Genomic DNA, 17,065 nt, shown 5'->3' on the forward strand with positions numbered 1-17,065 from the left:
TTCGTTCTTCATAATACATTTATATCGTCAACGTAGTAATAGAAATTCTAGCTGCTCACACGTATGAGTGCGACTCAATGCTGTGTAATCAACAAGGCAACAACTGATAGAATAATTAAGAGCATATAAAATTTTCATCTTTTTTTCCTTTGTCCAATACAGTACAATACCCTTTCAATAACAGTCAAACGCCGCTGTCCCAACGACGACATCTATCAGCTTGGCACGGCCGTCGGCTTCGCGCGTATGGTGACCAGCTTTCAGCGACACCGTACCGTCCGTCGTTGCTCCAGCGTCCTCGAACACATGTAACAGAAGGAAAGAACAACGCACGGTACGCACTATCTCTAACATAAAACTATACGTATCACAGATATGCATATTTTTCCTTCAATATGAATACCACATACTTCGTATACCGGAAGTTCTTGCCACAAACCATGCATCAAACCGCGTCACTGAAGGAAGATAGCGCTGGCCAAGGATGTGCGATATTATCTCATGAATATCACCACAACATCCCTACAAGCACCTATGCAAACTGTTACTTTAATGAAACGTTTTACGGAGGAAGTTTAACTAATTCTGACTGTTGAAGACGAATGTGAAATCAGGTTATGTCTGTGATTTCTGCTCCGTCTTATGAAGCGCATCCTTCAGCAGCTGAGTAGGGAAACGAAGTAGGTACATTGACTTCTATGGAGGCAGACGCCGTGGTAATATCAAGTCTGTCACTAAAACCACGGTACCCCAGAAAAATACCGACAACTTCCTGCCCGCGTGGTATAAGGCGCCATGTGACGGATTGCGGGCCCCTACCACCGGAGGCTCGAGTCCTCCCTCGGACATGAGTACGTGTGTGTTGTCCTTAGCTTAAGTTAGTTTAAGTAGTGTGTAAGTCTGAGGACCGATGACCACAGCAGTTTAGTCCCTTAGGAATTCACGCACACACACACACACACACACACACACACACACACACACACACAACTTCCTGCTCCGTAAGCGCCCCGGCCTGACTCGTCAGCGGCCGGTGACAAATCGTGCTATAATTTAACTTTGCGATCTTTTCTCTCTGTTTACTGTCTTCCTTTCCTCCTGCTAAGGCGACTGAGCCCTACGTGTTGCATGAATAATGCGTCCGCTCGTGGCCGTTTGATGGTAACTGCGTTATTCTGATACGCCTTCGATCACAGCAGAGCGCCGCCACGACACGAGGTAATACAGATGTCAATTCGTATCTGGACGTTCCTTTTGGCGCCAATACTCAACATTCGCCATGTTGCAACGTCTACAAATCTGCTTCACAGCTTTTACGAAGACATAGGTATACAAGTGAACAATATAGTAGCCCTGTTAAGGGGAAATATTAGTTCGTGCATCTGAGTACATAAAAAAAGAAAAATTACACCTTTCCCGTTACTTGAAACAAATTACAATTTTTTGCGTCAACATAGGGTTTTATTGCATCCACTACGAGCTTCAACAGCGAATTAATAAGCTACGTTTTCTTCTTAGCAGGGTAAAACAGGGATAGATTGCCACGTTTCCTTCTAATGCCAATATCAAACCCTAATACACAGGAAACACTGGCAAATTTACGTATATTGCTTTATATATTCATAAACAAACAAAATAATACTTCGTTCAAGAAGTTAGGCCAAATTTCAAATAACTATGATTTTTTAAAAATTATGTAATACTTGTCCATCTGATCCGTGTATCAGGATTAGACGACCAGACGCACAAGGAATAGATGGCCAACTGGCAAAACACTTTAAAAACAAAGAGGAAATCGGATTAAAAGGGCATCCAACAATCTTAACATGTGGACTCATTGTTAAGGTAATTTTTGTAGTGAAAATTATAGGAAATCACATACGTCGTTTCTCATTGACTAAACCCAATTATGAATTTGGACTCATTGCAGTTTTTTAACCACATTTTTCGCCTTAGGGTTGCCCTTGGAATATTAACGTTTGTAGAACATTTTCTGACTGGCACTTTTTACTTTACTGACAGCAGCTTGAAGTCTTCTACGGGGTAGCTAACTATCTCAAAGATGGTATGACCATCCCTCCCAATCGTCAGATCGTCAGAGATGGCCATACAACGTCATCACACATGGTGGACGATGCAGCTAGACCTATACAGTCCTGAAATGTATCTGCTCACAATCTAACTTACGGAAAAATGGAAAAGTATTGACATGATCTATAATATTAAGGTGGATTAAAAGCAAAGAAAATACTTGCTTTTTATTGAAATAAAGCGTCAAGGAAATCATCAACGTGTCACTCGCGACAAAGATTCACTATCAAGTGACCGGCAGCCCTGTAAAGCGGGTAGCTGAAGACCCACGCCCGTGGGCCATGTCCCCCTTATGGCTATTTATCCCTGTTTCATCCTAGATGCATGTTCGACAGGTAGTAATCACAATACCTTTATTTCATATGTTGTTGTTATGGTCTACAGTTCAGAGACTGGTTTGATGCAGCTCTCAATGCTATTCTATCCTGTGCAAGCTTCTTCATCTCCCAGTACCTACTGCAACCTACATCCTTCTGAATCGGCTTAGCGTAATCATCTCTTGGTCTCCCTCTACGATTTTACCCTACACGCTGGCCTCTAACACTAAATTGGTGATCCCTTAACGTCTCAGAACATGTCCTACCAACCGATCCCTTCTTCTATTCAAGTTGTGCCACAAATTCCTCTTCTCCCCAATTCTGTTCAGTGCCTCCTCTTTAGTTATGTGATCTATCCATTTAATCTTCAGCATTATTCTGTAACAACACATTTCAAAAGCTGCTATTCTCTTCTTGTCTAAACTATTTATCGTCCATGTTCCACTTCCATACATTGCTACACTCCATACAAATACATTCAGGAAAGACTTCCTAACACTTAAGTCTATACTCGATGTTAACAAATTTCTCTTCTTCAGAAACGATTTCCTTGCCATTGCCAGTCTACGTTTTATATCCTCTCTACTTCGACCATCATCAGTTATTAAGCTCCCCAAACAGCAGAACTCATCTATTACTTTAAGTATCTCATTTCCTAATCTAATTTCCTGAGCATCACCTGATTTAATTCGATTACATTCCATTCTTTGGGTTTTGCTTTTGTTGATCTTCATCTTATATCCTCCTTTCCAGATACTGTTAATTCTGTACAAGTGCTCTTTCAGGTCATTTGCTGTCTCTGACAGAATTACAATGTCATCGGCTAACCTCAAAGTTTTAATTCCTACTCCAAATTTGTCTTTTGTTTCCTTTACTGCTTGCTCAATACACAGATTGAATAACATTGGGGACAGGCTACAACCCTATCTCACTCCCTTCCCAACCACTGCGTCCCTTTCATGCCCCTCGACTCTTATAACTGCCATCTGGTTTCTGTACAAATTGTAAATAGCCTTTCGCCCCCCTGTACTTGACCCCTGCCACCTTCAGAATTTGAAAGAGAGTATTCCAGTCAACATTGTCAAAAGCTTTCTCTAAGCCTGCAAATGCTAGAAACGTACTTTTGCCTTTCCTTGATCTATCGTCTAAGATAAGTCGTAGGGTCAGCATTGCCTCACGTGTTCAAATGGAATCCAAACTGATCTTCCTCAAGGTCGGCTTCTACCAGTTTTTCCATTCGTTTGTAAAGAATTCGTGTTAGTATTTTGCAGCCGTGACTTATTAAACTGATAGTTCGGTAATGATATAGCTCGTGTTATTCGATTAACAGCTGCACGTGTTTATCAAATTTTATAAAAAACGCAATTAATGGCGCTATTAGGCATTGAAAACCTCGCGATGTCGACCAGCCGTCGCGTTAACATCTGCCGAGTGGCTTAATTTGGATACAGTATGAACGCGTATGTGCTGAGCATACCGCTGCCCTGGCCGTTGTCATCTCTCAGACATCGGAACCGCTGCTTCTCATTCAAGGAGCTCCTCAATTGGCACGATACTCAGTTCACTGCCTTCCAGTTCTCCCATCACGTACAGTTCCCTGGCAGTTAGGAGAACTGAAGATGGGTGCACCGCGTGGTAGTCAGACGCCACGATCACTCAGCTACGGAGGTGGTCTGTTAAATTTTATAGCCTTCTCGTTTAGAGAAATGTAACTGGATATTTCTTTGTGTGAAAGGCTTACTCTATTACGTATATTGCAGTTTTAGGAATAAACAACTGAAAACATTTTATTTTTGTGAGTAGATCGTAAATTATGCGGCCGTGTATTGTGCTCTTCTGTCAAGCAGGTGCAAATCAATAGGTGAAAAAAAAATTTCTTCAATGAATAATTTACTGTGAGGCTATGGCTAGAATTTCCATTTGTTTAAATAAAGGCACCTGTGGCTGCGCTATTTTTTCTGAAATTACACATGGTTCTGACCAAGGACCATTTTCAACAGTAGCTGTGGTTAAATTTATAGCTCTTTTTCCACATGTGTATTACGCTGAGAAATATGGGACCTGAGACTGTTAAATACACGTGTTTTCAAGGTCTTCTAGCTAATGTAGGCTCGATACTTTTATTTGGTCACAGCTGTTGAAAATTGACTTTGGCGATGATTGGTTCGGTATAAAAAATAAGAGTTTATAGCGCAGATAAAGGTGTGTTAAGGTGGTGAAATTTAAACTATTTCTACTCGTTACAATGTATAGACAAGGGAGATGTTTTACCTTGAGTACATTGCACCTAGGAAAACATGATGCTTCCTCGTCGACGTTTCAGTCTACAGCCAACTGTAGAATCACATGAATGACCGCGCACTAGAGGCCACCATAAGCAGTTTCCGGCATTTAATACTGATTTTGTTATTATGATGCTTCAGGTTGTGTTTTGTGCAGCATTTATAAATGTTTTTAGCCCTGCACATTTAAGTGCCGTACAATACATTGAACGTCTTTAGAAAATATTGTTAAATGTTTAGTTACAGATTTTTATAGTGAATAAAATTTGATATACAGTGTTTTGAAAACTAGTCATGTAACGTGTGGAAGTTTTCGTCATACATCGTAGATCGTGCAACATATAGTTCCCCGAAATGGAATGTCTTCAATCCTGGAACGCGCGATGTTTGAAAATGAACTGAGTTTCTTTGCTGTCTCAACAATTTCATCTGACTTGAAAATGGAAATGTGATTTCACATACAGATTTTGGTGGGTAGTAGAGTAATAATGTAACAGAGACATTACTGAATACAATGCTGACACAATTTTCTCTGTTGCAACACTCTTAAATTTCTATAAAATACACTCCTGGAAATGGAAAAAAGAACACATTGACACCGGTGTGTCAGACCCACCATACTTGCTCCGGACACTGCGAGAGGGCTGTACAAGCAATGATCACACGCACGGCACAGCGGACACACCAGGAACCGCGGTGTTGGCCGTCGAATGGCGCTAGCTGCGCAGCATTTGTGCACCGCCGCCGTCAGTGTCAGCCAGTTTGCCGTGGCATACGGAGCTCCATCGCAGTCTTTAACACTGGTAGCATGCCGCGACAGCGTGGACGTGAACCGTATGTGCAGTTGACGGACTTTGAGCGAGGGCGTATAGTGGGCATGCGGGAGGCCGGGTGGACGTACCGCCGAATTGCTCAACACGTGGGGCGTAAGGTCTCCACAGTACATCGATGTTGTCGCCAGTGGTTGGCGGAAGGTGCACGTGCCCGTCGACCTGGGACCGGACCGCAGCGACGCACGGATGCACGCCAAGACCGTAGGATCCTACGCAGTGCCGTAGGGGACCGCACCGCCACTTCCCAGCAAATTAGGGACACTGTTGCTCCTGGGGTATCGGCGAGGACCATTCACAACCGTCTCCATGAAGCTGGGCTACGGTCCCGCACACCGTTAGGCCGTCTTCCGCTCACGCCCTAATATCGTGCAGCCCGCCTCCAGTGGTGTCGCGACAGGCGTGAATGGAGGGACGAATGGAGACGTGTCGTCTTCAGCGATGAGAGTCGCTTCTGCCTTGGTGCCAATGATGGTCGTATGCGTGTTTGGCGCCGTGCAGGTGAGTGGCACAATCAGGACTGCATACGACTGAGGCACACAGGGCCAACACCCGGCATCATGGTGTGGGGAGCGATCTCCTACACTGGCCGTACACCACTGGTGATCGTCGAGGGGACACTGAATAGTGCACGGTACATCCAAACCGTCATCGAACCCATCGTTCTACCATTCCTAGACCGGCAAGGGAACTTGCTGTTCCAACAGGACAATGCACGTCCGCATGTATCCCATGCCACCCAACGTGCTCTAGAAGGTGTAAGTCAACTACCCTGGCCAGCAAGATCTCCGGATCTGTCCCCCATTGAGCATGTCTGGGACTGGATGAAGCGTCGTCTCATGCGGTCTGCACGTCCAGCACGAACGCTGGTCCAACTGAGGCGCCAGGTGGAAATGGCATGGCAAGCCGTTCCACAGGACTACATCCAGCATCTCTACGATCGTCTCCATGGGAGAATAGCAGCCTGCATTGCTGCGAAAGGTGGATATACACTGTACTAGTGCCGACATTGTGCATGCTCTGTTGCCTGTGTCTATGTGCCTGTGGTTCTGTCAGTGTGATCATGTGATGTATCTGACCCCAGGAATGTGTCAATAAAGTTTCCCCTTCCTGGGACAATGAATTCACGGTGTTCTTATTTCAATTTCCAGGAGTGTATTTGTTCTCAGGTATATGACCATCTTGTACCTAGCAACATCTTTTCATCTTTGGAAAAACTTTATTTTTCAGAGTAATTTTCATAATTTCAGAAAAAAAGATTGCAAAACACTAAAAGTGAATGCTTTCATTTAAAAATGACGTGGGAAATACAGTGGCGGAAAAAAATCACAACACCAAAAAATAATCAATTTAGAGTAATGAAATTTCGTGAATACATTTATCTAGGTAACATATTTAAGTGATTAACATTGCAAGATCACAAGTTAATGTGAGAGCGAGATGAGGCATTGCAATTGTGAAATGCACGTACGTTAATAATCGGTGTAACCACAAGAATGTTGTATGGAAGCATGCAAAAATGCATACGTTGCGTTGTACAGATGCTGGACGTCAGTTTGTAGGATGGAAGCCCATGCCTGTTGCACTTAGTTGGTCAACACAGGACATTTAAGGCTGTTTGTGGTTGACGCTGGAGTTGTCGTCCGATAATGCCCCTTAAGAGCTCGATTGGAGACAGATCTGGCGATCGAGAAGACCAAGGCAACATGTCGACACAATGAAGAGCATGTTGGGTTACAACAGCGCTTCAGTCTGGAACCGCGGGATCGCTACGGTTGCAGGTTCGAATCCTGCCTCGGACATGCATGTGTGTGATGTCCTTAGGTTAGTTAGGTTTAAGTAGTTCTAAGTTCTAGGGGACTGATGACCTCAGATGTTAAGTCCCATAGTTCTCAGAGCCATTTTACAACAGCGGTAGGTGAACAAACGTTATCCTGTTGGAAAACACTCCCAAGGATACTGTTCAAGGGATAACCACGAAAGTGCTTCTGTTGTCATACGAAATCGCACCTCAGACCACAACTCCAGGTGTAAGGCCAACGTGTCTAGCACGCAGACAAGTTGGTTACAGGCCCTACACTGGCCTCGTTCCAGCCAACACATGGCCATCAGTGGCACCGAGTCAGAATCAGCTTTCATCAGAAAACACAATAGACATTCACCTTGCCCTTCAATGAGATCTCGCTTCATAGTACTGAACTCGCAGGTGGCGGTGGTCTGCGGTCAGTTGGATGCATGCTTCTGGGAGTCTGATTCAGAACTGTCCTTGAAGTAACCAACAGTTCGTTGCGTCATACATCCATATTCCAAAATAACTTAGGAATGTACAAGCATTAGTCCAACAAATGCTTGTACTTGTCTTAGTTATAATGGATAATGTGTCGTTATAATAACGTTGAGTCTACATGACTACTTATAACGTATTGGTGACAGCTGCACTGTCGGCTGAAATCTCTATCTGCAATAAAAAAAGACAGATGATATTACGACCGAGCCTACCTTCTTCCTGTCCGGGAATTATATTTATGACAGGACTAGATGATAATAAGCGTCTTAGCAGGTTCGCTATATGATTTTTGCAATTCACGTTTCTGTCTTCGTATACAAATTTGCCGCGCGGGATTAGCCGAGCAGTCTCAGGCGCTGCAGTCATGGACTGTGCGGCTGATCCCGGCGGAGGTTCGAGTCCTCACTCGGGCATGGATGTGTGTGTGTGTCCTTAGGATAATTTAGGTTAAGTAGTGTGCAAGCCTAGGGACCGATTGTAACACCACAGCTCTTATGCTGTATGGATTCATTTTGCTTTATTTAATGTTATATTGTTGATCGCCTGTGAATGTGTTCAAATCGATAGCATAAAATTGTGTATCCTTTTCTTTGTCAAACCTTTGATGTCGTGATTTGATTCTATGCAAAGTAGTGTATCTGCAATTTGTATTCTTTGTCCCATTTGGAGGGAACAGAACTTATTGTATGTAATTGTAATTTTGTGTGAATAATTTTTTGTAGAAGTGTCAATATGTGAAAATGTTCTGTTTTATTTAATGTATTTATTTGCTGTTATGTAAATTGCTGATCCTCACTTAGGGTTCTTAGTTAGTTTGTATGTAAATGGTGTAGTGGTTCCCCTCTGGAACGGAAATGCGTAGCACGCGCAAATTATGGTTGGCATAGGTGGAAAAGGTGGAACTGATAGTCAGTCGGGGACGAGCAGTCAGTCGGAGACGAGCCACCAGTCGGAAAGGAGCTACCAGTTTGTGCACTGTCAATGTAAAGGTGCATATCATGCTGATTCAGAGAGAGGCTTTTACTGCTTCTTTCCAATGCCTCGGATGGGTGGATAAATAGCTGGATCTATTCTGGAATTTGTATGAATCATCGCCATGAAGATACGATAAAGTCCGGCAATTCTACCTGTAATTCCACCTACCAACATGCAGTTGCCACCACATTGCGCAATCACTGTAACGTAATACTATATTGATGTACAGTGAAGGATCAGCCTAATGGATGTGTTAGTGTGCTGAAATATAAGGTAATTCATATCGGAATTTATTTACCTACCTTGATTTTACTCCTCATCATAACACCTCTCAGGGTCCTCTCCGTTTGAAGTAAAGTGATTACCGAGTGTCCTTACTCAAAGTACGTTGAAGCCTAGAGCTTTGTTAAATAATGCCTCTTGAACTTATTTGAAAGATAGTTAAAGCTAATGTGGTAACAGAGTGAGTTAAAGCAAATGTTATTTGTCCAATAATAATTTTCCTATTGAAACTGTTATTTAAAGTGCTGTTACCAACTTCAAACTTTAGGCTGAGTCTTATAAAGTAAATGATCACGTTGTTCTCTGTAGTAAATTCTAAAAAGGAGAGTCAATTCCTTGCAATTTTGTCAACATTGTGTTTCGTTGTAGTAAAAGTGAGAAAGCTGCAGTTGTGAAACGTTACATTCTCATGTATGCCAAGTGTTTGTCTCTCTTGTGTGCATATTAACAGTATAAAGACCACTCAGTTTGTGTAAACCCTGAAAGTGATAGTGTTTTTCTGTACCTGTTATAATTTTGAAAATAGTTCCTGCTGCTCTAACTGTTAGCTTCAATCTTAAAACATATGTGTGTTAGAGTTCATTGCACTCGCGTCTTGCTAAGTCTAGGTTGTGTCTGTTGTGTTGTCCATTATAGTTACTTATACCTACTTTCATAAACGAGAATGTTAATCTTTCTCTTGCCTAATTAGGCTGGCGACCGTTTCCCTTATTCTATAAACAGTATAGCTAGGCAAAATTTTGTTTGTCACTATTCCAATATTAACGTAATTCTGACTTTCATTTCCGATAAGCCACTTCCATTAGGAACAATACGGTCAACTTAACAAAATTCCTCTCAGAGGGTAACACTGCTCTGTTGCTTTGTGCCATAGTTACTTTTACAAAATTGTTTTATGTTACAACCTGCTTCTGGCATTGAGGTTATGGTACAGTAGTTAGCAGACGGGGAGTGTTATACGATGACCTCAGCAGTTTGGTCCCATAGGACTTACCACCAATTTCCAAATTTGTAATTCAGTTGTATTTATAGCTCCAATTCTTTGTCATTTATTAAATGAATGTAGTTTTTGTTTCTTTTAAATTAGTTTTCAGAACAACTACTTTTCTGAAACGACTGATCAGAAACTTTATTTGATTCACGGAGATTTACCGTTGTGCCACTAAAGAAAATAAGTTTTATACATTTAATGCGCTCCTGAATTCGTTTGTAATCATGACTTTGATGTATGACTTTCAGCTCATAATCTTCTTCAGCGAAAATTGAGAAATCATAAATTCTGCTGTAGTTTTTGGCAAATAATTCGTTGTGACTCCACTTCACTTGTCAAATCACATTCCGAATATTATCTTATTTACGTCCATTCGAAACTCGTGACCCGTAATCGCTTTATATTTCTTTGGCTATTGCATGCCTGAAGTTTGTTGTAAGCCTCCCTTGGTTATGGACAGGAAATACAGGTGAACTACTTGTTTTTAAATCATAGGTAAGACTTTGCTGCAATATTTGCAGTTGGTATCGAAAGGCGAGAAACATCTTCCAATCGCTTCTTGACACTTTCACGATAGATAAGTTGCAAGCGTACTGAAATATTACGAACTCTTTTATGTACTTGAACCCAGCGTTTCTTCCGAAATTCTGGAAGCTCATGGCTCTACGTAGTTGCATAGACGGATGTCGGATACAAAAATTGTTCCATATTCTAACGACAAGCTTACTCAGATTTAACCCTAAAACACTATGGCTGACTCTGGGCGTCCAGCAGCATTACATAAACGTCTTTTGGAGACCTAATTGAAGGCGATGCTAACCGTTAGGAATCACATAGTTTTGTAGAACTACAACCACTAATTACGTAATTATACTAAGGAGAAACGCATATTCGATAGTTTTGAAGATTGAGAGTTTTTATCGGCAGAATTATCATCGTTGGCTGCTTACGTAGACTTGTTACATCATGTTAAAAATGACGTGCATTGTAGCTCGCGCACTGGGCCGCTGTGACAGCCAGCTAGCTTCACGCTGCAAGTTGTGAGCAGGCTGTCTCATGGAGAGCTTTGTGTGGCTGCCTTCAGTGTCCATGCACTTGTCGAGGCAGGCAGAGCTTCCTTGCATCCTGAAACAGATTTCATGATAACTTTCGACAGGTTTTAGGGCTTGAGGGACTTTCCAGTTCTTGAGAGACGTACAACATGTCTTCAAATTTATAGTCATCTCTTTCTGGCACATTATTTTGTAACACAAAGCATGCATTTATTGCGACAGTTGCAAATTCTTCTCGAATATTCGTTGGGCAATGAAAAATTCTCCCTTCTCCATTCATTTGCCAAAGTGCCAAAAGTGCATTCTATAAACTGCTTAGTCCGAGACAGTCCGTTTTTTAAGGTTCTTTTATTGTTTGCTTAATCTCCTTCCTCCTTAAGGGCGCATTAAATTTTAGGATATACCAAATGCCTCGTCTTCGACAGTGACACACACCATCGGTTCTCCTTTGTTTTATGTGGGACTTTTCTCCGATATTTGTAAATTTTTAGTAACATGATTTTCATGCGAAAGTGATTGCATAAAAATAGATGAGTCACTGTATTTTCCATATGCTCCAACATCTATATAAGTGAACTTTTAATCCGCAGCACGTAAAGTAATTAGAAAGACAGAAAAATAATTTTTATGATTATAATGAAGTACGTTTGTGATGAGGAAAAAGGCATAACATATTTCACGTCCATGTCACTCGGGTGATCGGTCTCGACTGACTATCAGCTGGCTGACTTAACTGGCTGCTCAACATTGCTGCTGCCCAGTGCGTTATAGCCCAAATAGCTGAGGCCGTCTGCCTATAAGCATTTTTATGTTTCATTTGTTACACTGTGTAAGAGGTAAAGCTACAGTCATCTTGAAGCATGGTTTCAGTATTGCAGTGCTTTATTAGGCACGATGATGTGGCCTTGACTTTCTGCCATCTCTGAACTGATACAGCCAGTTAGAGTGGGGTATACGTTCAACACGTACTCCGAAATAATGTGCAGCTTGATTTGGCATTATTGTCATTGTTATAAATGAAAGAAGCGACAAGTACAGAGAAAATTGTAGGACCAACCGGGGATCGAACCGTAAGCCTAAATTTTATAGCCTGGAAATTCGGCCACTGAGCCACAAAGGCACATTTCTGGACAAACATTTAATAAGTTATTTACAAAACAGAAAGTGCGCTGAGCCAAAAGAACAAATACTAACTCTGTACAAGAAGTTAACAAAGAAAATACAATGGCATTATATAGTATTCGTTATTTAATCTACAGATAATTTATTGGCGTATAAATTTGTTTGAATGACCTAATTATTCGAATAATTATCCAGATAGAAATCTGTCCGAATAATAGTCATTTCTTTTCCCACTACACCTTATGTTTTCATCTCTTTCCGTTCATATTGTCAACCGTAATGCGTCCTACTAGTTTATTTGCTCGATTTATTCACGAAAGCCTACGGTGTAGCTGCATTGAAGTTCTTTTGTTAATTATAAACAGAATTGATAATTATACTGTGCAGTCAAAATGGTTGAAATGGCTCTAAGCACTATGGGTCTTAACAGCTGAGGTCATTAGTCTCCTAGACTTAGGACTAAGTAAACCTAACTAACCTAAGGACATCACACACTTCCATGCCCTAGGCAGGATTCGAACCTGCAACTTTAGCAGCAGCGCGGTTCCGGACTGAAGCATATAGAACCATTTGGCCACAGCGTTGTTTGGTCACTCTCTCGACGACAATCTTCTTAACTTGTTCTGTTCAAAATATGTCTACATATCAGTGCGATTTTAACAGTTGACTATAAGCGAGTATTAATTCGTCAGGTATTATTTCACCGAAACATACAGTTCCACAATTGGACCAATAACCTTCAATAACATTAAATGTTCGGTTATCACTTAAATTTTTGTTATATTGTCGTAACACTTGGTGAATCTCAGATATACAGTACACACATTCTCCAAAAAAACGTAGAAATTCGACAGCTACAAAGAAATTATAATTCTAAATGCATTTGAATGCTTTCCGGGCGAATTAGGGCAGCTACGCTGCGTCGAGGTTGTATAGGCAGAGTCTATGTTTCCTTATCTGCGTGGCTAGGCTCCGTTAGTGAGTGTTGCGTCATACCGAGTGAGGGAACTGCCAGCCGTACGATTCTGCGCGCGCAGGCACAGCGAGTGATGTAGACGAGCGCTTCTCAACGCTGATTCACCACGCGGATGCAGTGTCTAGCCGGCCTTGTCGTTGCGGTGGAAGCTGTGGACAAGCCTGCGACGCGTCACGATGGGAAGGTTCGACGCCGCGTGACTGAGGTGTCCGTAACGGCAGGCTGGGCCTGAAGGTGTTGGAGTGGTCAGTTGCTGCATGGAGCCCAATGAGGAAGTTGTCAGCAGAGCTGAGAGAGAGGGCCTCGAGAAATTGGTGTGCTGCAGTGCTGTCGGCCCGACGCCACTACGGTCTCCTCTGGGCATGGCCGCTGTGTGGACACAACGGCCTGGAGGAGCGGCTGGTGTCGTTTCCTGGCCGGATGGATAGTGATCCCAGTGGATGCGGTGAAAAGAACTTCTGAATGTCAAGAGGAGTACTATCTAAGTGCTTTTGGCAGCTGACGATTTCACGCTGGTGTTTTTGTGGATACACAGTGCAGTTTTTGGTATAGGTGCAGCGCAGTGGCTGTGTTATCATGCCATCAATTCTGTGCGAAAGTCCATGGTCGTTGTGTGAGAAGTTGTGGTTGTTTATTGATGGCATACAGGAGTGTGGATGTGTGCACTGTGGTCGAGAGCAGTTCTGCTGAACTGCATGCAGTACTGTGAGTGTTATTAATCGTATTAATACTAAAGTGCTTTATTTAAACTACACCGTGGGCGTGTATTCCGAGAATTCATATTGGTACTTGTTCTATGCGAATAATCAATTGTTTTCGTTGCATAAGACTCCATTAAAACATAGGTGGTTTGGTAGGAAGTTGTGTGTAGCTCGCTGTGATAGCTACAGTATCTGGCGACGGTGGTAGTAGCAGTTAAGTCTAAAGGTTGTTTTGCCGTCTTATATTTTACTGTTGAAATTGTCTCACATCTGATCACTGGCTATACTCGTGTAAATTCTGTGAAATTTAGAAGGTAGGAGACGAGGTATTGGCAGAAGTGAAGCAGCGAGGACTGGGCGTGAGTCGTGCTTGGGTATCTCAGATGGTAAAGCAGTTACCCGAGTTCGAGTCTCGGTCTGGGACACATTTTTAATATGCCAGGAAGTTTCGAATTGTAAATTGTTAATATTATTGTCTGATTATTTGCATTGGGGCAAACATGGGATTTCATTCTTATATTTAATGGAAGACACTTCTGTATTGATTGTGTGAAGCCCTACTTAAGGATCGTTACAGGCTACAGAAATATTTCGTTTTTGTGAAAGTGTATTCCTATTCTGTTGATGTTAAATAAAAATGCTGTTAAACTAAGCCACACATCTGCACAACTCACAGCCCGGAACCCACTCCTCCTAAATCGTCATTATAAAATATTGTTTAATTATGAGAAGCACAACATCAAACGAAACACAAATAACAACTTTTTCATTCGTTGATGACCAGTTTACTGGATGTGGTGATGAAGCTGCACTGCTAACTGCTGTGAACAAGCTAAACTTACTGTGCCAATAATATAATATGAAGATCTGTTCTGTAAGACAAAATTAATTGTATTTAGAGTAGTCGAAAACGGAAAATGAAAATTGGTCGTTTATTACGAAGTAATAGCAAATAAACAGTTTTAACTATGTTTGAAACTAAATAAATTATCTGGAACAGAAAGATGTACAGAAAAACGTATAATGTCCATATCTATGTGTGCTATTGAAAATAAAAAAAATAACAGGGACAGGAAAGAAACAAAAATTAATTTTCTAAAATTATGGCAATTCGTATAATTGAGCACTGAGCCCTAGACGCTTTCCAAATGAAATAGAAATAAGATTCAAGTGTGTAAAATGAGATTTATTAGAGCTATTAAATAATGTAAAAATTAGATGAAACAAAAATAAATATACTAGAATAGAGATGAATATGGAGATAAATGGAAGGACAATGTATAAGGATTTTAGAGGGGCAAACCAATACACACACTGAAGGGCCAAAATGTGATGACCACTGCCCACTGTCTATGTCCCTTGTTAGAATGAGTAACCTTTCTTGTTACTCCGGGTCAGTAGTCAATACTCCTCCATCTAGGCGAACAGCTGCTCAAAACATGCACCACACCGCGGATACAGGCTCGTGAGAGCTATTGGGGACATTCGCCTGTGCTTCTATGGGACTTGTGCTCGTAATCAGAGACACTATACCATGACACCTCTGAACTACTTGAATATTTCTGGAGATCCTTACGAGATGTGAGGTCGCGGTCCAAGAAACACTTCTGTTCCTTACGTTTCGTCCAGCACGGCGCTGGACATCCTCAGAGGCGCTCCTCCGCTGAGTCTTGCCTCTGAGGATGTCCAGCGCAGTCCTAGACGAAACGTCAGGAACAGAACAGTTTCTTGGACAACGACCCCACATCCCGAAAGGTTTACCAGCAGCTATGTCATCCGATCGTGAAAGCCTTCATTCTATGATTACTAGAGATCACATGCGTACTCCAGCAGGATAAGTGACAATGGCGCAAAGCCATAATCAGGCTACAGCAGTTTGAGGAGCATGCTAATGAACTCACGCTAATGTTCTGGCCACCACATTTCCTGCATCTGAAACAGATGGAACAAGTCTGGGATGGTGCCAGGTGACAGCATCGCGTCCACAAACCATCGGCCTGTGATCTGCGCTACTTGTGTGATCTGGTGCCTCATTCCTATGAAAGCTTCTAATGACTTGTCGAATCCATGCCACGCGTAATTACTGCTTTATTACATTCCGTATGGGTTGGGTATCAAACAATTAAGCAGATTACGGTATACTGATAATTGTTACTTATGGACCGTCTGACAGCAACTGAATAAAACACAATTTTAGTGCCATACGCGTTTCGCCTTTATTTTTACAAGGCATTATCAGTGGCAGGTTGCGTGGACAATTTCTTACATATTACGCTCCTGGTGCATTTTTGGTGTTGTTCTTCTTCTTATGAATGCCAATTTGCGGTTTTTCCCACATTCCATAGCACTATGAACTGAACGCTTGTTTCAGTGCAATTTCAAAGGAAGACAGGACTACAAAAGTTGAAGATGTGAATTAAGCAGATGGCTATAAAGTATGGCTCATCAGTTTATGAAGAGACGGCATGAATAGGGCTGACGTACGAAGTAAGGATGATGGTGATGATGGTGGAAAGAATGGCAGGAATGATGATTTAGTGCAGATATTTCCGTTCAGTGGACATCGAAATGATTAGAGATGGAACGGTAACTGGTTCTGAAAAGAATGTAGAAGTAAATCAACCAAGGTCATTGTAGCAACCGTTTAAACATTCCCCTTGAGTCATTTACAGGAACCACAGAGAAACCTATGTCGGGACGACTGGATGGGGATTTCAAAGTCTCTCCTTTGACAGAAAGGACTGCACTTGATTAGTGCACATTGGGTCGACCTCTATAGTAGGATTATTTGAGGTGAGCCGTTTGTGTTTGCAACGGGCTCGGTTCCACCATCACTGCGATGGGTGTATAAGCAAAAAGGCTTACACGCTCGCTAATGGTAGAAGATGAAAATATAATTCTTTACTAACTCGCGTGCGCATCCGTTGACACATGGAACGGGAGACTAGCTGTATTAACACACCGGTTTACGAGCATCAGCCTGGCGATTTTATCGACTCTGCGTGCAGGCAGATGGGAACAGGTCTTTGCACTGAACACTTATCGCTTCTCCATCAGGTGCTCCAGTCAGACGAACAAGGTGATTGCCTTGTAGAGACGAAATAAGAACGCAGGGAATAGCTCTATGCATATTAAGGAGCTTCCTATCGCGAGATATTA

The sequence above is a fragment of the Schistocerca serialis genome, chromosome 5 (genome assembly GCF_023864345.2).
Source record: "Schistocerca serialis cubense isolate TAMUIC-IGC-003099 chromosome 5, iqSchSeri2.2, whole genome shotgun sequence".
Classification (NCBI taxonomy): domain Eukaryota; kingdom Metazoa; phylum Arthropoda; class Insecta; order Orthoptera; family Acrididae; genus Schistocerca; species Schistocerca serialis.